The sequence below is a fragment of the Galeopterus variegatus genome, unplaced genomic scaffold, assembly GCF_000696425.1.
Source record: "Galeopterus variegatus unplaced genomic scaffold, G_variegatus-3.0.2 Scaffold554, whole genome shotgun sequence".
In the NCBI taxonomy this organism is placed as follows: domain Eukaryota; kingdom Metazoa; phylum Chordata; class Mammalia; order Dermoptera; family Cynocephalidae; genus Galeopterus; species Galeopterus variegatus.
This window is the reverse complement of record NW_007726665.1, coordinates 543,953-556,022: the sequence shown is the minus strand read 5'-3', so window position 1 is coordinate 556,022 and position 12,070 is coordinate 543,953. Positions and strand designations below refer to the sequence as shown.

The 12,070-nt window shown below is 34.0% G+C and overlaps 1 pseudogene; it reads right to left on the bottom strand.

Moving 5' to 3' along the window:
* Positions 1-589: 589 nt before the first annotated feature.
* On the bottom strand, positions 590-2,460 carry LOC103588336 (annotated as a pseudogene).
* Positions 2,461-12,070: the final 9,610 nt, after the last annotated feature.

The following is a 12,070-nucleotide window of genomic DNA, read 5'->3' as shown; positions in this document are numbered from 1 at the left end:
GAGGTAGAATGCCTACTTCAGTCATTTCTAGAATTCCAGAACTGATGAGTAATTAATGACAATATGGTCAAATAGGTTATCATCATTTCTATTCAGCACAACAATGTGGTTAACATCAATAAAACATGACATTGAATGTATAGTCGTTATCTGTATATACATGTTCAAATATAGCGAGCATGCTAGATGAAACTTATTCTAAATGTCTCTTTATGTCAACTAGAATATAAATATAGTTTGAACAGTATAAATATGTTATTGCAAAATATAATGCTGAAATAATTCATGATATTTGTGAAGCTGTTGACTTTATGTGCAAAACAAATTCTTAATAATTTTCAAATATTTAAACAAGTAGGTAATTAGATTATGAGTTCACATTCAAGTGTACATCAGAGATATTGTGGGTTTGGTATCAGACCACATCAATAAAGCTAATATTGCAATAAAACAAGTAACACGATTTTTTCATTTTCCCAGTGCATATAAAAGTTATGTTTACACTACTGTAGTCTGTGAAGTGCACAATAACACTGTATAAAAAACAACATACATGCCTTAATTAAGAATATGTGATTGCTAAAAAATGCTAATGAACATCTGAGCCTTCAGAAAGTCATAATCTTTTTGCCTTGATGTTGATGGCTGCTGACTGATCAGGGTGGTGATTACCAAAGGTAGAGTAGCTGTATCAATCCCTTAAAATAAGTAACAATGAGGGCCTGCCCCGTGGCTCACTTGGGAGAGTGCGACGCTGGCAGTGCTGAGGCCGCGGGTTCGAATCCTATTTAGGGATGGCCGGTGCGCTCTCTGGCTGAGCATGGTGTGGGCCGCACCCTTCCAAAGGTTGTGATCCCCTTACCGGTCAAAAAAAAAAAAAAAAAAAAAAAAGGAACAATGAAATTTGCTTCATTGATTGACTCTTCCTTCCATGAAAGATTTCTCTGTAGCATGCAATGCTGTTTGATAGCATTTTACCCACAGTAGAACCTCTTTAAAAATTAGAGCCAATCTTCTTAAATTCTGCCACTGCTTTATCAACTAAGTTTATGTAATATTCTAAACCCTTGGTTGTCATTTTAACAGGATTCATCAGGAGTAGATTCCATCTCAAGAAACCACTTTCTCACCCATCCATAAGAAACAACTTCTCATCTGTTAAAGTTGTATCATGAGATTGCAGGAATTCAGTCCCATCTTCAGGCTCCACTTCTATTTCTAACTCTTTTTCTATTTCTACCACATCTTCAGTTAGTTGCTCCACATAAGTCTTAAACCCCTCAAAGTCATTCATTAGGGTTAGAATCAACTTCTCCTAAACTCCTGTTAATGTTGATATTTGGACTTCCTCCCATGAATCAAGAATGTTCTTACTGGCAACTAGAATAGTAAATCTTTTCCAGAAGATTTTCAATTTACTTTCCCCAGATCCATCAGAAGAATCACAATCTATAGCAGCTACAGCTTTATGAAATGTACTTCTTAAATAATAAGACCCGAAACTCAAAATTGGTCCTTCATGCACGGTAAGTAGTCATGAAAACATTAATCTCCTTGTACCTCTCCATAGGAGCTATTGGATGACCAGATGCATTGTCAATAAGCAATAATACTTTGAGAGGAATCTTTTTTTTTTTTTTTTCCTCCCCTGAGGAGTAAGTCTGAACCATGGGCTTGAAATATTCAACCAAGCTGTTAGCAGATATGCTGTCATCCAGGGCTTTTTGTTCCATTTATAGAGCACAGGCAGAATAGATTTAGCATAATTCTTAAGGGTCCTAGGATTTTCTGAATGTTAAGTGAGCGTTAGCTTCAACTTAAAGTCAAGAGCTGCATTAGTCCCTAACGAGAAAGTCAGCTTGTCCTTTAATGCTACGCATTGACTTCTCCTCTCTAGCTATAAAAATCCTAGATAGCATCTTCTTCTGATATAAGGGTTTTTTTATTATGTACATTGAAAATCTGTCCTTCAGTGTATCCACCTTCATCAATGATCTTAGCTAGATCTTCTGAATAAGCTACTTCACCTTCCATTTTATGTTACAGAGATGGTTTCTTTCCTTAAACCTAATGAACCAAACTCTGCTAGCTTAAGACTTTTCTTCTGCAGCTTCCATACCTCTCTGAGTATTTATAGAATTGAAGAGAGTTGAGGCCTTGCTGTGGATTAGACTTTGACTTAAGAGAATGTTGTGGCTGGTTTGATCTATCTAGACCACTAAAACTTTATCCACATTAGAAATAAGGCTGTTTCACTTTTAATTTCCTTCAAGAACTTTTCCTTTGCATTCTCAATTTAGCTGTTTGGTGCAAGAGGCTTACCTTTGGACCTATCTGGGCTTTCAAAATGCCATCATCACTAAGCTTAATAATTTCTAGCTTTTTATTTAAAGTGAGAGAGATGCGAATCTCCCTTTCACTTGAACACTTAAAGGCCACTGTAGAGTTATTCTTTGGCATAATTTTAATATTGCTGTGTCTCAGGCAATATGGAGGCCTCTGGAGAGGGTGACAGATGGGGGAATAGTCCGTTGGTGGACCAGTTAAAACAAACACAACATTTATCAATTAAGTTTGTTGCTTTATATGGGTGGATTTCGTGGCACCCCAAAACAATTACAATAGTAATGAAGATCACTGATCACAGATTACCATAACAGATATAATGAGAATGTCAGAGTTTTAAATATTGTAAGAATTACCAAAATGTGGCAGGGAGACACAAAGTGAGTACATGCTACTGGAAAAATGGTGCCAACTTGTTCAACAGAAGATTGCCACAAACTTTCATTTTGTAGAAAACACAGTAGCTGGAAGCACAATATAGCAAAGCACAATACAATGAGGTATGCCTGTATATATGAAAACATTGGATTACCTAGGTAAATTTAGGTAGCCAGAAAATATTTATAAACATTCAACTAATACAAGGAAGAGACATTAGATTATAACATAATTAATTTTGCAGGCTTATATTTTTGTAGACGTGATTTATGTGTTTTTATAACATTAAAAATATATCTTAAAAGGTGAATTTACATTTTAGTTATTTCACTGCATTTAGGCTATGCATCTTAAAAAATCCTATTTGAAAAATCTTTATATCTTTTAAGGATGAATTGAAAGCAGAATGCCAACTTCACCACTTCAAAAAAAAAAAAAAAGAAATATCTCCAAAATCATGCACAATGTCATAAAAAAATCACCTTTGATCAAAACATAATAAAGAATATGAAGAGGCATGTGTTATAGATAAATGGGGTAACCCCTAAATACTTTTTTCCCCATTGTTCTGGGTTGAAAATAAATATCTATTTGGTATTATAAATGTGTTATACTAAGTAGGAACAACATAGTAGCTGACAGTCCTGAGAAACAGAATGTCAAACTTATAAAACTGGCTTCTGAGAAGCTTAATAAAATTAGATGGCTTTGACTTTGAATTTTATTTCCATGGAATATTGATTTCAACACTCAATCAACAAAATATGCACTGTATTAGGTACACCTCTCAGTGGGCATTTGATATCTATTTACATATGACGGAAACTTCGTTCTGCTAAGAGAACAGTACTTGATGAAGTCTTGCCTATTTTTGCTAAAATTCCAACTCAGAAGCTAAGCGAATTAACAGGGAAAACATCTACTTTCAACTTAATTCTGATTCAAAACAACAACAAAAGCTGATAGACATCATGAAAGCTATAGGATCTTTATGAGTTAAGAAGTTTTGTGAGTTAAGAAGGAGGAATAAAATGCTAGAAGCAGACCTATAATATAAAGATTAGGAAAGCACATTCAAGAGAAAGTCAAAGACAGATTGCATAGCATGGATAGGCAGGTTTGTTATCATGATACAAACTCTGAAATATTCATATATATGTTTACATATTTATATATTCATGTATTTTATATATTTTATGTATATATGTATATACATATATGTGCATATATTTATTTTTTAGAACTCCAAAACAATGCAAAATTCTAAAATTTAATTTCTAATGGCATATTTAGGAAAGATTCCATAGAGGGAAAATAGAGACGTCTATATATAAAAATGAAAAAAATACTACAGATATAGGTATTCTTGAATTCCTTATTAGCTAAATTTTTTACAAGATACAAAAAAGGAAGAGGGGAAAATGACCTAAGATAAATTCAAGTTGGAATAGGGCAAATACACACACACACACACACACACACACACACACACACACACACACACACAAATAGCCTCTTAGAAATTTAAAGCACACAAAGTTTAGAGGAATGGCGAAAAGAAAAAGTTATATATCAGGCAAGGAAATAAAGAAGAAAGTACTAGCAAATATCCAAGAAAGACAGTCAAATTCTGTGTAATATCAGAGAAAATGTGGAGTCTTCAATACTTATCTAATTAACCTTTTGTTACCCAAGGAAAACAATCATAAAATTCATGAGCCTAAAACAAACAATTAAGTGGAAGCAGATACCTATGTTATTAGAGCGCTCACCCTCTTTAAATAATTCCAGACATTCAGGTCTTCATTAATTAAATTTCACGACACAAACAACTACTAAACATTACCGTAAATTCATTACTGTAAATTCATTATTGATAATCATTAAGAAATCATGAAGCTTTTACATCAATCCTGGAGTCAAAAAGTTCTGTAATTTTTAAAATGAGAAAAAGATACGGCAGGAGAATTGAGTTCAATATGCAGCAGTATTTGGAAGAAACATTTTAAGTGAGCTTAGAAAAGGGAGTAATTGATGCACTAAGAACAAATCAAGGGAATTAGCCTCACTTTCTTTTTGATATGGACAGAAACAAATGAATCAAAGGAAATGTACAATACATTTTCTCTTGCTTTGAAAAGAGATTATTTTTATTCCAAGAAAGTATATTAAGAAAGATTTTCAGGGTAACAATTTTCAAACATTTATGCATTGAAAAAATGTTTAATCCATTTATTGATGAGTCACTGGAGGAAGTGTAAGACAGCAGTCAAAAATCACATGCTATTGAGTCAAACTGCCCAGGTTTGATTCCTGCTTCATGCTTAGCTGTGTGATCTTGCACAGGTTATTTAACCTCTTAGCTGTACAAAATTAGGTATAGCTGGAAGTCCTTTTTCAAATATCATCTTTGATTATTACCTTATTTAATCTTTAGTAGAATCTTACATATTGTGAAATATATATTTCCATTTTATAAGGAAAAATTTAGGCTTAGAAAAGTTACAAAATATGTCCTAGGCTTTTTAGTAATAGCTAATCTCATTTTAGGTTTCTTCCTACGATTTGACAGCATTTTACTTCTGCAACAGTTAGTGAATTGGAAATTTTAGTGTTTAAGTTTAATTATTCTAATTTTAGTACTGTTAGACTACATATATATGTGTACTCTATACATACATACGTGTGTGTGTGTGTGTGTGTATATATAAAACCATCTTTTCATTCCACTAAATATCTTATATTTTTCCTAAAATTATGGTTGAAAAAGACATTTTTAATCAATGTTATTCAAATATAACTGAATTTACATTGGCTTATTATTAAAACCATTATAACTATACTTTCATAAATCATGTTTAAATATATTTACCCTTAATAATGGCAAACATTTTTTTTGACATTGATTTTTTTATACTGTTGACTGAAATACTGAGGAATATATAGTTAAACTACACAGCTTGTAAAAAAATAAAGCAATTCTATTTTACTTTCATTAAAAATTTAAAGCAATGTTTATAAGAAATATTTAATGTGAAACCATGAGTATCCCTGAGAATCTTTTCTTTGCTCCCATCGCGTACTTCAATATTTTCCACAGTGACAGCTCCATGTGTGTCTGCTATTGGGGGAAAGTGCTGATTTCTGAAAATTCAGCTACCTCTCTGGCCCTTCAAATAACTTTAGAATCATCTCAGAGGAAATGCACCTAAATAACTTCCCACTCAACAAAACGTACATGTGACATATGTGATGCTACAAAATCTGCAGAAACATAAACTGGGAATCTCATTTCTGATAACTCCTTGGTGGTTCTTAGAAATTATCATGCATGTACTCAGATCCCAGAGCACACATAGCAAAGCTTCAAAGGGCACTTTGCTATGGAACAAGTGTGGGTTTTGGAATCAGGCCGACTAGTGTTTGAAATATATTTTATTTACCAGTTTGGTGTTAGAATTTGCTCAGTCACCTGTAATTGAGTATATTTATTTGTAAAACGGGCATGGGGAATGATGCTCACCTAAGATTTTGAATAATTCAAATAGAAATAGAAATAGAAAAAGCATGTGGAATACAATAGAAAGGGACTCAGCACTAGGTTGTTTCCTTTTTCTTTCTCTTCCATGTCAGTTACCTAAGGGCCTATTTCCTCCTTTGATGAGATTTCAAAGTATAACAAAATCAGACAGAAACCATATCCAAAAAGGCAAAAATTGAAATATCAGGAAAAACTAATTATGATGTTGGTAATCATAACTAATAGTTATTTGAATGATACTATGGGCTAGGCATTGTGCTAAGTGCTTTGCATGCATTATCATTTATTCTTTCAAAAACACTAAGTTAATGTGATAGTTAATTTTCATGTGTCAACTTGACTGGGCCACAGAATGTCCAGACATATGGCCAAATGTTATTCTAGGTATGTCTGTGAGTGCTTCTGGATGAGATCAACATCTGAATCAGCAGCCTAAGTAACACATATTGCTCTCCCTAATGTGGGTGGGGCTCATATAATCAGTTGAAGGCCTAAATATAACAAAAAAGCTAAGAGGAAACTTTTCCTGACTGACTACATGAGCTGGGACATTGTTTTTCTTCCTGGCCTTAACACTTGGACTGAAATATCAGCTCCTCTTGGGTCTTAAGCTTGCCAGCTCTAGGACTGAAATTTACACTATTGGCTCTGCTGGGTCTCCAGCTTGCCAGTGGTAGATCTTGGACATTTTATCCTGCATAATTATGTGAAGCAATTCCTTATAAATCTCTCCCCCTCCCTGCCCTATTCTAGTGTGCTCCTCCTCAACCATCCATCCATCCAATCATATACACCCTATTGGCTCTGTTTCTCTGGAAAGCCCTGACTTATACGGTTAATTACTCTTGCCTGGAAGATTCATTTCTTAATCTCAAGCATATTGGTAGTGTTTTTAAAAAGTGGTTGAAATAACATGCATGCTCTGGACTCTCCAGGGGTTCTTGTTAAACATGCAAATTCCTAGGTCCACTTAGAATTTCTAATGTGGGGCCCAGGAAATTCTATTTCAACAAGTAATTGTGGTATTTTTACACATTCTAAACTTATAGACTTAGAGAAATATAGTCTTCCTCTACTACCACCACAGAGGGCAGTCATATGCAGTAGCTATTTCAGAGAGTACAGTGGAAGATCCTGTAAAAAATTTTGAAGCAATAATTATGAGAAACCTAATTTCCGTGTTAAATAACCTCTTGTAGTAGAGATTATAGAAACAAAAATGGTAGTAACATTAGAAACACTCTAAAGTCAAAACTCCAAAGATTTAGCAACTGCTTAGACACTTCTTCTGCATTTTAGACATTACAGATATAATTTGAGAACTATGTTCAACTATCTTATCTGTAGATACCAGGAAGTTAAATGACTATGGCACACATTCTTGGCTGGGTACCCCAAAACTACAACCCTCCCCCCTCACCCCCCACATACCATTTCTCCCTTAATGAGAACCAGAATTTGTTCAGATATCATCAGCCTCTTCTTGAGTAGAGTCTATGCCTCCAAATAGCACGAGGGATAAATCTTCATTAATCCATTTCAAGGTAATTGCATCCCCCTTATCAGTCATTAGTTTAGGAAAAGGCATGTGATATAATTATGACAAATCAAACACAAAAGAAAATCTGTTGGGGAGTATCCAAGAATGGTCTCATTTGCATTCTGGCCTCTAGAAACTGTCGTGTGGGGTATGATTCTTGAATCTGTGATAACCATTTTACAAATATGGGAAACAAGCCTAGAGACTAAACCAGTTCTATAGCATAAGGGTTGGAAAGGTAATAAAGGGGGGGGAGTGGAAGAGAGGGGGAGAGTGAAGGAGAAGGAGGAAGAGATTTGAAAGAACCTAGGCTCTTGATGGAATCTATAAGCCTATGAGCCCCAGAGTTAACCCTTAAACTACCCTACCGTATGACAGTGTAGGCCCTTTGGGGAATCACAAGTTAAAGCAGATGGACTACTGTTTTTTCTTTACTGAGGGGATGCTTCTAGATAAAGAAGGCTGGTAACATGATCTATTTTCCTTGTAAATATGCTGATAACTAGGCCTCTTTGTAAATAGACTAATGATACTTGCTAGGGTGAAGAGTCCTAGAATGCTCTTAGCAGGATGTCCCCAGCTAAGGATTATTTATATTAAATAAACCCACAATATATGGAATTTTGATGCATGCCTCTCTTAACATATTACTTAGACCAGGGCCTAAAATGGAGCTTGTATGGTATGTATACACCTTATGTGAAACCTACTCTATTACTGTACATGTCTAATGCAGGAAGGAAAGACAGAGATCCACAAAGAATGACTCAGACTTCAACTTGATTTGTCTGATCCTTTTTGTCTGCATCCTTGAAATTATTAGTGGTGCCAATTCTGGGTTAAGACCCTTGATTCAGATGATTCTAATGGGAAAATCCTATCCTGTGTGTTGGTTCATCCTATTAGGTAAGATAATAAATCTCCTTGTTGTTCAAGCCATTTTGAGTTGGGTCTTCTGCATATAAATTGGGATGCTTCCAGCAGACAGTAATAAAACCACAATGGCCAGTGAAAGAAGTTAAGCATTAATGAAACACACAAGCTAAATAAGGAAAATAAAAGAAGCACAGAGATATCTGGAAGAGAAATTGTTCTAGCTAAGAGTTTTATCAATAGCTAGTAAGAAGAGATTGTTAATTAGTACAATAAATTTATACCTACATTTTTCAGATTTTCTATTAAGTAGATAATCTTTGGGTTTTCTGCCAGCCAACAAGCATATGATTTATTTCTCTCCAACTTTCGCAGATGGGTCCCTATTGCCTTGGCCAGAGATGATTTGGCCATATCTAAATATCTGACAAATGATGGGCCAATCAGATAAACTTCTCTCTGAAATTTTAAATGGGGCTAAGTCTATAAAACCAGTCTTTGTGCATTGCTGAGTGTGTAACATAAAAACCTGGAAGCTGCAGGTAGGATATTTTCCTACTATGGACATAGCAGACAAAATTGATATGCGGTGGGGAAAAATAGCAGGCATGCCATGAGAAGGAGAAATTAAAGATGGAAAAACAGCTCAAGCAGTTTTGAGTTGGTTTCTATCTCATACTTTTCCACAATACAGCTGTATATACTTATGTACAACAAAAAGATATGGAATAGGATATGGTTAGTTTTGTTAGTTCAGTACGGTTTCAGTTATTCTCAACCAGCCACTTTGTTTTCCCTGTTAAGCACTGATTTTAAAAGTCATTTCAAGGATTACATTGGAGACCTGACATTTGAGTTCATTTACCTGGGGAACCAAATGAGTTGACCAGAATAATTTCTCCTTACAAGCAAGGACAATTCCTGTTTGTATGAGCTAGCCTATGCATAGTGTTTCTGACCCAGAATTCGAATATACAGAAAGAAACTACCACTTGCAGGTCATGCATAAACCTTGCACACTCTTGCAAAATATGAAGGAATAAAAGTCTTTTGTACATGAATACTCTGACCATTTGTGTGCATGTGTGAGAGAAAGACTTTAGTAGATATTTAAGTGGTAAGAATAATGCTAGAAGCTGCAAATAGAGACAGGAAAAACATCAAGATGACAGAGTAGTTGCTGCTAAGATCAAATATTGTGGTTTTGCAAATTCAATTTATTGCATTAAAATAGACTTTAGCTTTACTTGACATCAGGGAAATAACACAATGTCCTTTCTCAGCCCTTCATTTATCTCGTTGGTAGAGAAAATTACTTATGAGACTCTTTTGGTTCTAATATGCATAAATTCCCAACTTTAGGGAAATATACAGGAGCCCCAAGTCCATGCCCCATTTACAAGTTAATGCTAGGTCCTTAAAATGAGGACATAAGACAAAGGGAAAAGTTAATCAAGGATTTTAATCATGATATAAAACAAAGAAAAAAAGTTTTGAAAAATTTTAATAGAGTAAAACAGAAAAATAGAAAACCTAATAGAGAGAATGAGAAAAAAGGAAGAAAATAAGAAATGCATAAGGAGGCAAATATGTTATATATTGATATCTTGATCTTACAGGTTTTGAAACACTAACTTCAATTCAATACTATGGTGTATTTGCATTTACTTTTATTTCAATACAAACAAAGATGTTCCACTCTGTATATTTTTGTATATTTTAGAAAAACACAGAATATTCATTATGATGTTTCTATTATCTAGAGAACAGCGCCATCTTCATAATCTATCATCATTTTTGTTTTATCTACCAATATTACTGGACAATGATAGATGCATAGAGTTGCATTAACAGTGATAGTGAAATTAGAAAACTTTTGTGCATAATTTAATTATACACACTTTAGTTCTCCAAAATGTATGACAGAGTTATACGTGCAATGCTTGAAAAAATTAAAACTTATTTTAAGCTACATATTTAGGTAAATATGCTGAATAATTTATGAAGCCATATTTAAGAAAAGTGCTAAATGTTCTCCCCTCACTGACGGCTCATAACCCAAGATCAACATGCAAGCAGAAGGTGAATAGTAATTCTTTCACAAGGTGGCCTGAACATGCAAATACTACCTCCCTAGTTTTATTCTGTACCTCTTCTAAATTTTATCTGAAACTCCCTGGTTCTGAGCAACAATTGTCTAATGATTATCCATACGTTCCAATATTTGATTTCCATTTTATAAAACCTAGGCCTACAGACATTTGGGGACCTCATTAAAAAAAAAAAAAAAAAACAGCTAGGATTATGCCCAATCACTCCACAGTAAGGCAGACCTATAGACAAGACTTGCCAATATATATGGAGATTCTAATCAGCACTTTAGTTCCTGTGTCTCAAACCTAAATTGGTAGCCAAAGAAAACCAGGTATTTGAGGAGAGCCTTAACTTGAAAGAATGATCAAATCAAACAAACTGTAAATATTCTTGTAACTGTAAAAATTGAAGAATGCTTTAAAATTAATTATAATGCATGTGGAGAAATAAGATATGGCATACCAGAAAAATATCATGAGATTATATAAGAAAAGGAAGCCAAAATAATCTTTTGGATATTATACACATGATAGCAAGAATAAGAAAAAAAATCAATAGAAATGTTGGAAGGTAAATGTGAGGAAGTTACTCAGGATAACATAAAAGACAGGTGGGGAAAAAAAGACAGATGGAAAATGGCAGAGAAAGATAAGAATATTAGAGTACATGTACAGATATAAAATATCTGAATAACAGAACTTACAAAATGAAAGGAGAAAATGTAGGGCAGGGAATTTACTAAGAAATGATATTAAAAAATTGGCATGAGTTTACCAAGAGCATGAGTTTGTAAATTGAAAGGGAATAAGAGGGTCCATGACAATGAATGGTAAGAGAGCTACACCAACACACAAAGTCCTGACATTTCAGGACACTGGGAATAAAAGTTACAAGCATAAAGAGATAATCATAAATTCAATCCCTTCCTTCTCCTTTCAAAGTTATGGCCACTGTCTAACTTCTATGCTTCTTTACAAAATAAAGAATAAGCATCAACTTTTTTAAAAAAGCAGTCTTTCTAAAATATTGAGTGAAGACTGGATATAATACTTGTAAATTCTCTAGAGCTGTTACAACATAATTCATAATTTTGTAGTCACTCCTCCCTAAAATAACTCTTAATGGCTTATGACCAAAGCATATTTTTATCTCGGTCTTTTTCCCCCACTTTTTACTCTGTGACAAAGCTGATATCAAATACATATGAATTGTTTCAACTATTTTCTTTAGTGGGAAAATCTGGCCTACTTTAACTGATTTCGATATCTGATATGTACACGTTTTCTTCTAGTAATTGA